Consider the following 13,653-nt stretch of genomic DNA (forward strand, 5'->3'; position numbering starts at 1 on the left):
AGCTATAATAGCTAACTAGCGCCACTAGAATCAGAAATACTAAATTTAAAAGTTGAAACCAACTATTAACGAAAATAATGCTATTACTACTTTTATGTTAGTAGTATATATGACTACCTAGCTACGATTTGTTACAAAAATCTTAAAATATAGAAGTGAGACCCACCGTTATTGTCGTCTTCATCTCCTTCCCTGTCAGCATCCTCTTCAACGGATGAGGGGGACGGAGGGAGCGCAGGTGTTGGGCTGATGTCAGGGCTGATGATAACAGGGCTATCAGCTAACAGCTCCGGTGTTCTAGCCTCACTATCTGTAGCTGAGCTGCTGGCCGATGTAGTTCCACAAGGACGTTTATTGTAAAAGGAAATTTTAGTCTGAATGGCTCGCTTCATTTTAACAGTTCATACAATTTTTGTAATGGCAAATAGTTGAAAGTAAATTAACATTTGTCTATATGCAGTTTTTTCCCCTTATTAAGACCCGCCCTACTCTGCCTCTGATTGGTTTTTCATCAGTTCTCGCGCTGAAAACCTGACCAATCTAACCAGCGAAGGCATAGAGTTAGCCAATATGAGGCAGAGTAGGTTTGTGTCATGAGTCTTCACAGTACTATGAAATGACATTGAGCCACTACTAAATAATGCGCACCAGCGGTGATTGAGAAGTGGGTATACGCCATGCTGTCTGAAAAATAAGTGGGTATACGCCGTATACCTGCGTATACCCTGGACTACACCACTGATTGTAACACAGGTGAGTCCACAGCCTAGTGTTCTTCCTCCACAAAGTGTTCATATCCCTGAGCCCAAGTTAGCATCATCTCAACAACACACCAAAGAAAAGACTCAGCCTACTCTGAGCTTCACTGATCTCTACCCATCTGATCTGCAGAAGGTTGTTATTGAACATATTGTCAAGCGTGAAGACTCTACAGCACAAATGCATGCTTCATTAAGTCTCCGACCCTTCCCTGTACGCTGCCCCCGTCCAAACAACGAAGTTGACTATGAGACTTGGCGCTTTAAAGCAGATTTCTCATTGAGAGATGCTCAACAGTCAGATCTTCACAAATCACGAAGAATACTAGAAAGCCTCTTGTCACCTACAGTTGACATAGTGAAACATCTAACTCCTAACTCATCCCCATCACTCTATTTGAACATTCTAGACTCAGCCTATTGCACAGTTGAAGATGGAGACGACCTCTATGCCATGTTTCTAAACACACTACAAAACAACGGCGAGAAATCTTCCGCCTACCTTCAACGACTACAAGTAATGCTGAACACCACCCTCAGGAGAGGTGGAGTAAAAGCAACTGATCTGGACAGCCAGCTCCTGAAACAATTTTGCAGAGGCTGCTGGGATAATGCTCTAATTTCAGAGCTGAAGTTAGAACAAAAGAAGCAAACTCCACCTACCTTTGCAGAGCTCCTCTTGCTGCTTCGCACTGGGGAAGACAAACGCAACTCTAAAGAATGCCGAATTAAACAATACTTCGGTGTATCAAGACAGAAGGTGTCCAACACTTCCAAGCTGCTTCTTCTGAGTGCACAGGAGAATGCAACTCATCACCACAAAGATACAATGAGTCAAGATCTGAAATGGAAGACCTGAAAAAACAAATAGCTAATTTTCTCAGCTGACACAGATTATACTCAAAGATGACAAAACCAGCTCAAAGAAAGCAGATGCCACTACCAAATCTTCAACTGACAGGACTAAACAGAAGAAAACACTGCCCAGCATCCATAATAACAATAATAACAGACATAGTAAACAGCCAAAACCCTGGTACTGTTTCAGGTGTGGCGAAGACGGACACATAAAGCCCCAATGTGAGGCTGAAGCAAACCCCTCTGTCGTAGCCTTCAAAAGGAAACAGTTGAAAGAGAAACAGATGGAATGGGAGATGAAAAATGGTCATTCACCATCAGATTATTTAAACTAACAACAGCTACTGTTGAGGGACAAATGGAGGTTGAGAAACAGATTAAGAGTCCCAAAGGGAAGCAACGTAAATGGTTAGCATGTTCTAACTGGAAACAGAGAGCAATAACCATACCAAAAGGGCTCATTGGAGCTAAAACTACTGCACATGTGACAATTGCTGAGAAAGACTGTAACTGTTTGTTAGACACAGGTTCGCAAGTAACCACAATTCCCAAATCATTCTACGAACAGAATCTATCCAACTTACCTATTGAGTCTTTAAACAACCTGAAGTAGAAGCCGCTAATGGCCAAGATGTCCCCTATTTGGGATATGTTGAAGTTAATATCACATTCCCTAGGAGTTCCCTTGGCCTTGACTTTGAAGTTCCCACTTTAGCCTTGATCGTCCCTGACATGCAGTCAACCCTGTCAACAGTTTTGATAGGTACTAACACCCTTGACACTCTTTATGAGTTGTACACAAGTGCTGCACTTCAGAACTCCCATTCATTGCCCTATGGGTACAGAGTGCTTCTCCAAACCCTCAAACTGAGACAAAGACAGGAAGTGGACTCCAGCCTAGGAGTTGTGAGACTGTCTGGAAAAGACCCCGAGACTCTTGGCCCTGGTCAGACCAAGGTGGTGGAAGGATCAGTCAGCTGCAAAATACCGAATGCAGGAAAGTGGGTGGTGATCGAATCATCAAAAACATCCTCTTTGCCAGGTGGCATAATGGTCACAAATGGGTTAGCAAATCTCCCACCCAAACTACCTCGTTGTGTACCAGTGATCCATAAAAATGAATCGGACCACGATTTCACTATCTCCCCTAAGAGCGTGATAGCTGAAGTCAATGCTATTCAAAGTGTCCAGCCTGTCACTCACAACAACTCAGATACTCAAACAAAACCTAACCAAAAACCAAAGAAAATATTTGACTTTGGAGAGTCCTCAGTTCCCAATGAATGGAAAGAACGCATAACCGAAAAAATGAACTCAATGTCAGATGTTTTTGCACAGCATGATCTCGACTTTGGGCGCACTGACAAATTAAAACACCACATAAAGCTCAGTGACGAAACCACATTCAAACACAAAGCGAGACCCATACATCGAAGCTGTGCGTAAGCATCTCCAGGAACTTCTCAGTGCTGAAATCATTCGTGAATCAGAATCCCCCTTCTCTTCGCCGATTGTGGTTGTCAGAAAGAAGAACGGTGATGTCCGACTCTGTATCGACTACAGAAAACTCAACCTCCAAACAGTGAAGGATTCATATGCCTTGCCAAACCTGGAAGAGTCCTTTTCAGTGCTGAACGGGTCCAAGTGGTTCTCAGTATTGGATCTAAAGTCTGGCTTTTACCAAATTCGAGGTGGAAGAGTCAGACAAGCAAAAAACTGCATTTGTCTGCCCACTTGGATTCTTTGAATTCAACAGAATGCCTCAAGGGATAACAAATGCCCCTAGCACGTTTCAGAGGCTCATGGAGCGTTGCATGGGAGATTTTAATCTCAAACAAGCCCTTGTTTTCATTGAAGACGTCATTGTCTTCTCGTCAACACTTGAAGAACATGGAGAAAGGTTATTAAATGTACTCACAAGGCTGAGAGAGTATGGCCTGAAGTTGTCTCCTGAGAAGTGTAAATTCTTCCAGACGACTGTCAAATATCTGGGCCACATTGTGTCAGAAAAAGGCATGGAAACAGACCCTGAAAAGATTGCCTCACTCAAAACCTGGCCAAAACCAAACAACTTGAATGAGCTAAGAACCTTTTTGGGATTGTGCGGTTATTATCGCCGGTTCATAAAAGACTACTCAAAGATTGTGAAACCTCTCAATTCACTCACTGCCGGGTATCCACCTACAGATGTAGCGATTCATTTCAGACAGTTTGAAACGCGAGGGCTGTGATTGGTACGTGATCTGCCCTCGCTCAAGGGAAAACCTCCAGTTTGACTTGAGACCGCCCCCGTGATAGATAAATGTAATTATAATGAAGCCAGCTGCAATGGATCATTGATCCACCAGGGGTGCAGTGGGGTTCCACACTGGAGCTCATGTGAAATAAAGTCAGATACAGTACGCTGGATGTACAGCGGAACTTTGTTAAGATCAATATGTCACGGATATCATACTCTGTGCTAAATAAGAGACATGTAATCATTTACAAAACCTCACCATGTTGTTATTTAACAAAATAATGTTGTTTAGTCGAAAAAAACGAACAGGAGGAAATGCAGCCCGGCTCTCGATTTTTAATCCTAATTTAATCATCCTTCACCACAATCATTTATGTTTATGTTCGCCGAATTGACATGAAATCACTGACACATATGAATATACTGTATTCAACTTAATTAAAACGTTATTAACGTGCCTAAACTCAGTAATTCACAAAAAATATTTATATTTTAATGGAGCCTCGTCGGCAGATCAGGATCCCAAAGCGTGGCGGAGGGATCCTGATCTGCATGACGGGTGTTATTTTCCCCATAAGGAACAAGTCACTGCAAATTATCCCGCTTATTACACGGCCACATTCTCAACAAAGTAACGACATGACTCCCAGTATTAATTGAAATGCTTTTATGGATTTATAAAATGTTTTTATTGATTTAAAAAATAGTTGTATGTATTGATTTAAATTGACATGCATCCGCTAAGAAAAATAGTCCGTTGTTACCGTTTTTTAAACAGTCTGAATGAAACGGCAGCTCTCAGCTGTGTATTTACACAACTAATGGCCCATCAACCACAGCTCTCTCCCCCCACCTCCCCCCCTGATCTTTCTTCTCCAGCAGCTAAATTAACTGGAGGTTACTCTGAGTGACCATAGACTGTATGTGACAAGCTTACAGTTAGTGACGTAACAACACCATAAAAGCTGGTGGGTTGAAAGCAATACGGGAGGTAAAAATAACTAGAATAATTGTGATTCATTTATTGTGGCTTTTATTTTTTAGGTGTAAAATATGTAATTCAGGCTTATAGTTCATCCTTCTCTAAAAGCCTTCAACAATGACAATATTCATAGTAATTTAATAAATCCTTCCAACACACATTGTAAAAAATAGCCTACTGTAAGTTAAGAAATCATTCCAATATGTACATCTTCTGATGTAACAACAATAACATTATAAATAGTAACATAGCTGAACATGGTATTGCACATTTAGCTTTGAGTGTTACTGACCTGAGATGTTTTTATTACATGAATTAAGGTGACTGAGGCTTTTAACATACAGGGATGCAAACTCATCAGTTATGAAAAAGGTGACAAGGATCCGAGCCCCCGGCTCCCCCACCCCACGGAATGACAGAGGATTTTAGCAGTCAGAACAACTAAAGCAGCAGTGTTAATAATAACAGAAACGCCAAAGAGTTACATCTAATAGAAATATATAAAAGCATTTATTTTAAATTGTGTAGCAGTCAGTTTATAATTTTGGCAGCACTGTTGAGCATTTTGAAAATGTATTTCCATGCCTCTGTGCAAGGCTTAAGTCCTTTTATCTTTATAGCCACATGGTGTAAAGTAACTAAGTTCATAAACTCAACAAGTACTATACTTGGGCACAATTTTGAGATCCTTGTACTTTATTTAAGTATTTCAATGTTTTGCTACTTTGTTATTCTACTCCACTACAGTTCAGAGGTACATGGTGTACTTTGACTCCACTACATGTATTTAATACCTTTAGTTACTTCACAGATCTGGATTAATTAAGTGAAATATAATCAAGTGTTAAATCAGACTTTAGTTCCACCTGGAGTAAATCAACAAGCTACCCTGCAGTATACAAAGTCATTCAAACTAGCTGCACCTTTACCAGCTTTGAGAACACTTTCATGATCAATCATTATAAAACATATCATATCTATTATTCTGAAATGGACCAATCTGCACAATGACTACTTTTACTGTCGCTACTTTCACTATATTTTGATGATAATACTTTTCTACTTTTACTTGAGGAACATTTTGAATGCAGGACTTTTACTGTAACAGAGTATTCCTACACTCTGGGACTATTACTTTTACTCAAGTACAAGACCTGAGTGCTTCTACTTTTACTCTAGTACAAGATCTGTGTGCTTCTACTTTTACTCAAGTACAAGATCTGAGTACTTCTACTTTTAATCTACAAGATCTGAGTGCTTCTACTTTTACTCAAGTACAAGATCTGAGTACTTCTACTTTTACTCAAGTACAAGACCTGAGTACTTCTACTTTTACTCAAGTACAAGATCTGAGTACTTCTACTTTTACTCAAGTACAATATATATATACTTATACCACCTCTGTTTATAGCCTATGAAAAAAACTATTAGAAATAGAAGGCTAAAGCTAACGTTAGCAGATAGTGACAATGTATGCTAGCTAGCTAGCTCAACGATTCCTTAAATAATATTGCCACAGAAAAACTTTTCAGTTCACATCACGCTCTGCCGCTCCGACAGGGAGCTTTGCTCTGAACACCTGAACGGCCCGTTCTAACAGCTGTTCACCAGCGGTCCAGTCTGTGCCACAGTGACTCCGGACGCACAGTTAATATTAACGAACGCACCCGTAGGTAATGTAGCTGCTGAAGCTAGACCATCATCTCGGAGCAGCAGAGCCTTATTATACATCCATGAGCAGAGCCGACAGGCAGGAAGACTCGAGCACACAGCTCGTACTTCATTATAATATATAAAAAAAGAACACCATGCGTGTCATGATGGCACATAACAGCTCACGGCCGCAGATTACTCCGGGTCCCAGACCCCCCCATACCCCAAAAATATTTTTATTGCAGATCTACATGAATCACACAAACGACTTATTTTGGATTGAAAACGGCGAATTTCGCCGAAAGGTGACAAGTTTGCATCACTGAACATAGACAGAGCTCAACTGAAACATAACATCTGAAACGATGTAACAACATAATACACTTTTTGGGGATGTGAGGAGTGAGGGACACGGCTTAGAACGGGCGTGTCGCCTGGCAGGAAAGGAGAGTGTGTGCACCAGTCTGCCTTGATCTATGAATTCATGTCCGTGACACTCACTGCTGCCCACAGCTGTTTTATAGAAGGAAATTCCTTCACTTCATGAAAGTGTTTAAACCACACACACCTCTACACACACATGACGGTTGTTATTTTCCCCATAAGGAACAAGTCGCTGCAAATTATCCCGCTTATTACACGGCCACATTCTCAACAAAGTAACGACATGACTCCCAATATTAATTTAAATGCTTTTATGGATTTAGAAAATGTTTTTATTGATTTAAAAAATAGTTGTATGTATTGATTTAAAAAATAGTTGTATTGATTTAAATTGACATGCATCCGCTAAGAAAAATAGTCCGTTGTTACCGTTTTTTAAACAATCTGAATGAAACGGCAGCTCTCAGCTGTGTATTTACACAACTAATGGCCCATCAACCACAGCTCTCTCCCCCCCTCCCCCCTTGATCTTTCTTCTCCAGCAGCTAAATTAATTGTAGGTTACTCTGAGTGACAAGCTTACAGTTAGACACAACACTGTCATTGCAAGTTACCCTCAGTTAGTTGACTTTTATGTTCAACTGCTAAATTCGTTACTGATAAAAAAGGGCTTCTACTGTACCTAATTACCTTAACACTAGAACCGCCAGAGGTTTTTGTATAGGCCTACCTAAACCCGTCAAATCCCGCTATTAGAATGCATTTCTTAACAACATAGGGTGCTACATAACACACTTTCAGGAAAAATCACGGACTGGGAGACTTTAATATTTTATTGAAAAAAAGTTACATTGCACACACACAACACACATCACACAATTGACCCGATTGGCGGCTCTAGTGTTAAATAAACTCACTAATTAATTAAACCAGTTCAATAAGCATTATTCTTATTCTTATCATTCTTTATGAGCGCAGAAATAGTCTTAAAATCAGATCTGTTTTTTAAATGAAATCTGACGGCAGGCAGTTAGCTCTGATCACCTATGATAAATGCGCCGCACCTAATCGCTGGCCATTCAGCCACAGACACTGTTCGAAATGGGGGGGAGTTAGGGGGAGCTTGGCTCCCCCGAAGAGGGAGGGAGCTCCCCTGAAGGCTGACTTTGAGATAAATAGGGGGAGCCCAAAACAATCGTGCATATTTGTGTCACACAGATTAGAAATGTTGAGTTTCTGTAAATAACAGTTCTTGAAATAAATGATAGTTATTGTTCATTACAGTTTCTGAATATTTGTTTTATATTTCTGAATATGTCTGGGTGTTGCCATCTGTACGTGGCGGCGCTGCATTCTTACTTACGTTGCTATGGTTATGGCGGTGATGCCGGCGCGGTATTTAAAATGTTCATATTGATATTTTTTTAACTCTGGCTTTGTAATAAAAAATATGGCAAAACGATAACAGCCAAGCGTCACAGCTTTTGGATTCACAAGCAAAGAAGCGAAGGAGTCTAAAAATGACAACGTGAACGGAAAACAACTTTTAGTTGGCCGGCTGTAAGCGGCGTTAGGGTCGAGCTTGACAGCTCCACACCGAGGGAGAGGCCTGCCGATGCGGAGCCTGAAGAGGCTTCAACAACGCCCACATCCGCCGGCATAGTGACACCGTCTGTATTAGTAGAAGAGTGTTTTTATAGCAATTGATCCCATCCGCGCTGCTGCGCCAGTCAACATAGCGTGCGTGTGACATATTTAGTAGCAGGATGTGCTCTGAAAAATAGGGCTCCCCGAAAGCAAATGGGTAATTCGAAAACTGACAGAGCTCCCTCTATACAAATGAAACTGTAGACGGTGTGAAAGCACCTATTGTTTTAAATAATGGTCGGAATGTGACCTGTTTATTTATATAGCCCAATATCACAAATGTTACATTTGTCTCAGTGGACTTCACAGTTTGTACAGAATATCAGTATGACAATACGACACCCTCTGTCCTTAGACCCTCACATCGTACAAAGGAAAAACTTCCAGAGAAAACCCACAGTTTAAAGGGAAAAATGGGAGAAACCTCAGGGAGAGCAACAGAGGAGGGATCCCTCTCCCAGGACGGACAGACGTGCAATAGATGCTGTGTATAAATTGAAAAGATAATACATTTGCAACATAGGTAGTCCAAATGTTTGGAAATGCATGTGTGTATAATAGGAAGATGAATCCACGAGTATATCCATCCAGGACTTATCATCCAGGACCACAGCCACGACTCAAGATCCAGGACTCGCAATCCATGACACAGGACCGCAGGATCATCCATGACTCCGGATCCCGGCGTATATAGACACCAAAAAGAAAGAAATTTGTGGAAGCTGGGTTAATCGGAACATGAGAGTACACAGGTATAGACAGAGAGAAGGAAGAAGTAAGATGTCCCCCGACAAACTAAGCCTATATCAGCAAAACTAGGGGCTGAATCTAATCAGCCCTAACTATAAGCTTTATCAAAAGGGAAGGTCTTAAGCGCACCCTTAAAAACGGATAGGGTGTCTGCCGTCCGAACACAAACTGGAAGCTGATTCCACAAAAGAGGAGCTTGATAAGAAAAGGCTCTGGCTCCCATTGTACTTTTAGAGACTCTAGGAACAACCAACAACCCTGCATTCTTGGAACGCAATGCCCTAGTAGGACAATAGGGTATAATGAGTTCTTTAAGGTAAGATGGCGCCTGCCCATTAAGGGCTTTGTAGGCGAGAAGAAGAATTTTAAATTATATCCTGTGTTCTATAGGGAGCCAGTGTAAGGCAGCCAGAACAGGAGTAATGTGGTCCCTTTTCCTAACTCTGGTTAGTACACGAGCTGCAGCATTTTGAATCAGCTGAAGCGACTTGACTGACTTCTTGGTACACCCTGATAATAAGAAGTCACAATAATCCAGCCTTGAAGTAACAAATGCATGGACTAGTTTCTCTGCATCGTTTTGAGGTAAGATATGCCTGATTTTTGCAATGTTACGTAGATGGAAGTAGGCGGTCCTTGAAATTGATTTTATGTGGGTGTTAAAGGATAAATCCTGATCAAATATAACACCAAGATTCCTTACAGTCTCACTGGAGGCCAAATTAATGCCATCCATAGTTAGTATATCTTTAGATAATTTGTTTCGTAGATTCTTCGGGCCAAGTACAATAACTTCAGTTTTGGTCGTGTTTAACATCAAAACATTTAAGGTCATCCACGTTTTTAAGTCCTTGAGGCAGTCTTGAATTTTATTTAGATGATTAATTTCATCAGGCTTGATTGATAAATATAGTTGAGTATCATCCGCATAACAATGAAAGTTTACAGAATGATTCCTTATAATATTGCCTAACGGAAGCATATATAGGGTGAACAAAATAGGTCCAAGCACTGAGCCCTGTGGCACTCCATGGCTAACTTTGGTTTGCATGGAAGATTCATCGTTGACACGTACAAACTGAGAGCGTTCAGATAGATAGGACCTAAACCAGCCTAAAGCAGTTCCCTGTATGCCAACTAAGTGCTCTAGTCTTTGCAATAGGATATCATGGTCGATAGTATCAAATGCAGCACTAAGATCGAGCAAGACAAGAATAGAGACAAGTCCCTTGTCAGAGGCTATTAAAATGTCATCTGTGACTTTAACCAGAGCTGTCTCTGTGCTATGTTGTGTTCTAAAGCCAGACTGAAAATCTTCAAATAAATCATAGTTTTTTAAGTAATCACACAGCTGTTTTGCGACTGCTTTCTCAATAATTTTTGAGAGGAACGGAAGATTAGAAATAGGTCTATAGTTGGCTAAAACCTCTGGATCGAGGTTGTGCTTTTTAAGAAGCGGTTTTATCACTGCTACTTTGAATGATTGCCTAGCCTGATAATAAAGACATATTCATAATATTTAATAAAGAAGTGCTAATTAATGGAAAAACTTATTTGAACAGCTTAGTTGGAATCGGGTCTAAGATACTGTCAAGGGGAGAACACTGAGGCATGAACTCAATTGCACGACTCAAAACTCAGACTCAGATAGCGTTTCAAAATAAAGACTTTACTGGAATTTGCACAGTAATAAAACAAGGAAAACAAAACCACTCTTTCGAGGAAAACTATAATGCGATCTATAGCATAGGTCCGTGAAAGGTCCGTGAAAAGGTCCGTGAGGTAAGCCGATACGTGGTCTTCGTGAGACAACGAACTGACAATTAACAGGAGGGAGCTAACACAATATATACACAGGTAAAGGGGACACAGTTGGAAACAATCAGGGCGGGGAAAATAATCAAGGACGCAGGAGACAGAAAAGGGGCGGGGAGCGTGGAGGCCTGAAATGAGAGGAAGAAATAATTAAGGGTATAGACATAAAGCACAAGACAAAGGGACATGACAACTCTAACATAAAGAATAAACTTTCACAATAAGTTTCTTGGACATGACAGTACCCCCCCTTCTAGGGACGGCTCCTGACGGCCCAGGCTCCTCTGAGTTGAGGCGGTCAAAATCCTCAATGAGGCTTTTGTCCACGATGAAGCGGGAAGGAATCCATTGCCGCTCCTCAGGACCATAACCCTTCCAGTCAACCAGTAACTGTCGCCCTCTACCCCTTTTCCGACTAGCCAATAGTGACTTGACCGTGTAAACCGGACCTCCATCGATCATCCGGGGGGGCGGGGGGGGTTTGACGGTGGGAACCATAGCGCTCTCCTTCAATGGTTTTAATTTCCCTACATGGAAGGTGGGATGTACCTTCATGGCCCTGGGAAGCCGTAGTCTCACTGAGACTGGGTTTATGACCTTGGTGATGGGAAAAGGACCCACAAACCGGGGAGCCAGTTTTCGGGAGAGTACGTGGAGGGGAAGGTCTCGTGTAGAGAGCCAGACTTTTTGGCCTGGCTGGTATACAGGGGCTGGTCGGCGTTTTCGGTCTGCTGCTCTCTTAACCAGTTGTGAATTCCTGCAGAGTATCTTCCTAGCCGCAGCCCACACGCGCCGACAACGCCTGACCAGAGCGTGGGCAGACGGGACCGTGACCTCCCTCTCCGTGGCTGGGAACAGTGGCGGCTGGTAGCCATAAACACAGTGAAACGGGGACAGGCCCGTGGCAGAAGTAGGGAGGATGTTGTGTGCATACTCAACCCAGGTGAGGTGCTCGCTCCAGGAGGATGGATTCTGGGACACCAGGCAGCGCAGGCAGGTCTCCAGTTCTTGATTTAGGCGCTCTGTCTGGCCGTTAGACTCCGGATGATATCCAGACGAGAGACTGACCGTGGCACCGATGAGGCTGCAGAACTCCTTCCAGAAGCGTGACACAAACTGGGGGCCCCGGTCGGAGACAATATCCTTAGGGAAACCATGAAGCCGAAACACATTCTGCATCATGACCTCCGCCGTTTCCTTAGCTGAGGGCATCTTTGGCAGAGCAATGAAATGTGTCATTTTGGAAAATCTGTCCACTACCGTGAGAACTGTGGTTTTACCTCTAGAGAGGGGCAAGCCAGTGACGAAGTCCATGGAGATCTCTGACCAGGGCCTGTTGGGAATAGGGAGTGGTTGTAATAACCCTATTCGCGACCTGGAAGAGGTCTTGTTTCGAGCGCAGATAGGGCACGCCTCCACATACTCCTTCACCTCCTTCTCCATGGATGTCCACCAGAAACGTTGTTTAACAATGAACATAGTTCTCTTGACTCCGGGGTGGCAGGTGAGCAGCGAAGTGTGAGCCCAGTGGATCACCTGTGGTCGCTCGGCCTCCTGAACAAAAATCCGGTTAGGCGGGCAACCCCTTGGTGCAGGAGCTCCAGCATTGGCACGTATTACCTCCTTTTCTACTGGCCAAGTCAGCGCTCCTACCACCCGGTTCAATGGGATGATGGGTTCCGGCTCCTTGGCTGCAGGCACAGGGTCAAACAGACGGGACAGAGCGTCAGGCTTGACATTCTGAGACCCCGGCCTGTAGGAAAGAACAAAGTCAAAACGGTTGAAAAACAAGGTCCACCTAGCCTGGCGGGAGTTCAGTCTTTTGGCCTTTCTGATGTACTCCAGGTTCTTGTGATCGGTCCAGACCACAAAAGGATGCTCGGCTCCCTCCAACCAATGCCTCCACTCTTCCAACGCTAACTTCATGGCCAGCAACTCACGGTTTCCCACGTCATAATTTCTCTCTGCCGGGGAGAGCTTCCTGGACAGGAAGGCGCAGGGGTGAAGTTTGTTGTCCTTCTGTTGTTGCTGGGAGAGGACCGCTCCCACCCCCTCGTTGGAGGCATCCACTTCCACCACGAACTGGCGAGTGGGATCCGGCATGGTAAGTATGGGGGCAGTGGTGAACATCTTTTTCAGCCGAGAAAAAGCCTCCTCAGCCTGAGGAGACCACACAAAAGGCACCTGAGGGGACGTGAGGACATGAAGAGGGGCTGCAATAGCGCTGAAGCTCCGCACAAAACGTCTGTAAAAATTAGCAAAGCCTAAAAACTGCTGCACTTTTTTGCGAGAGTCAGGGGTAGGCCAACAAGCTACTGCGCTAACCTTCTCTGGGTCCATCATAACCTGACCTGGGGAAATGATGAAGCCCAAAAAAGTGACTGTTTCCACATGAAATTCACACTTTTCAGCTTTGACAAACAACTTATTTTGGAGCAGTTTCTGTAGAACCAGGCGGACATGTTGTTTGTGGGTGTGAAGGTCAGGGGAGTAGATCAGAATGTCGTCCAGATAAACAAAAACGAAACGGTTCAGAAACTCCCTCAACACGTCGTTGATCATAGCCT

This window comes from Notothenia rossii, assembly GCF_949606895.1.
Source record: "Notothenia rossii genome assembly, chromosome: 8".
Taxonomy (NCBI): Eukaryota; Metazoa; Chordata; class Actinopteri; order Perciformes; family Nototheniidae; genus Notothenia; species Notothenia rossii.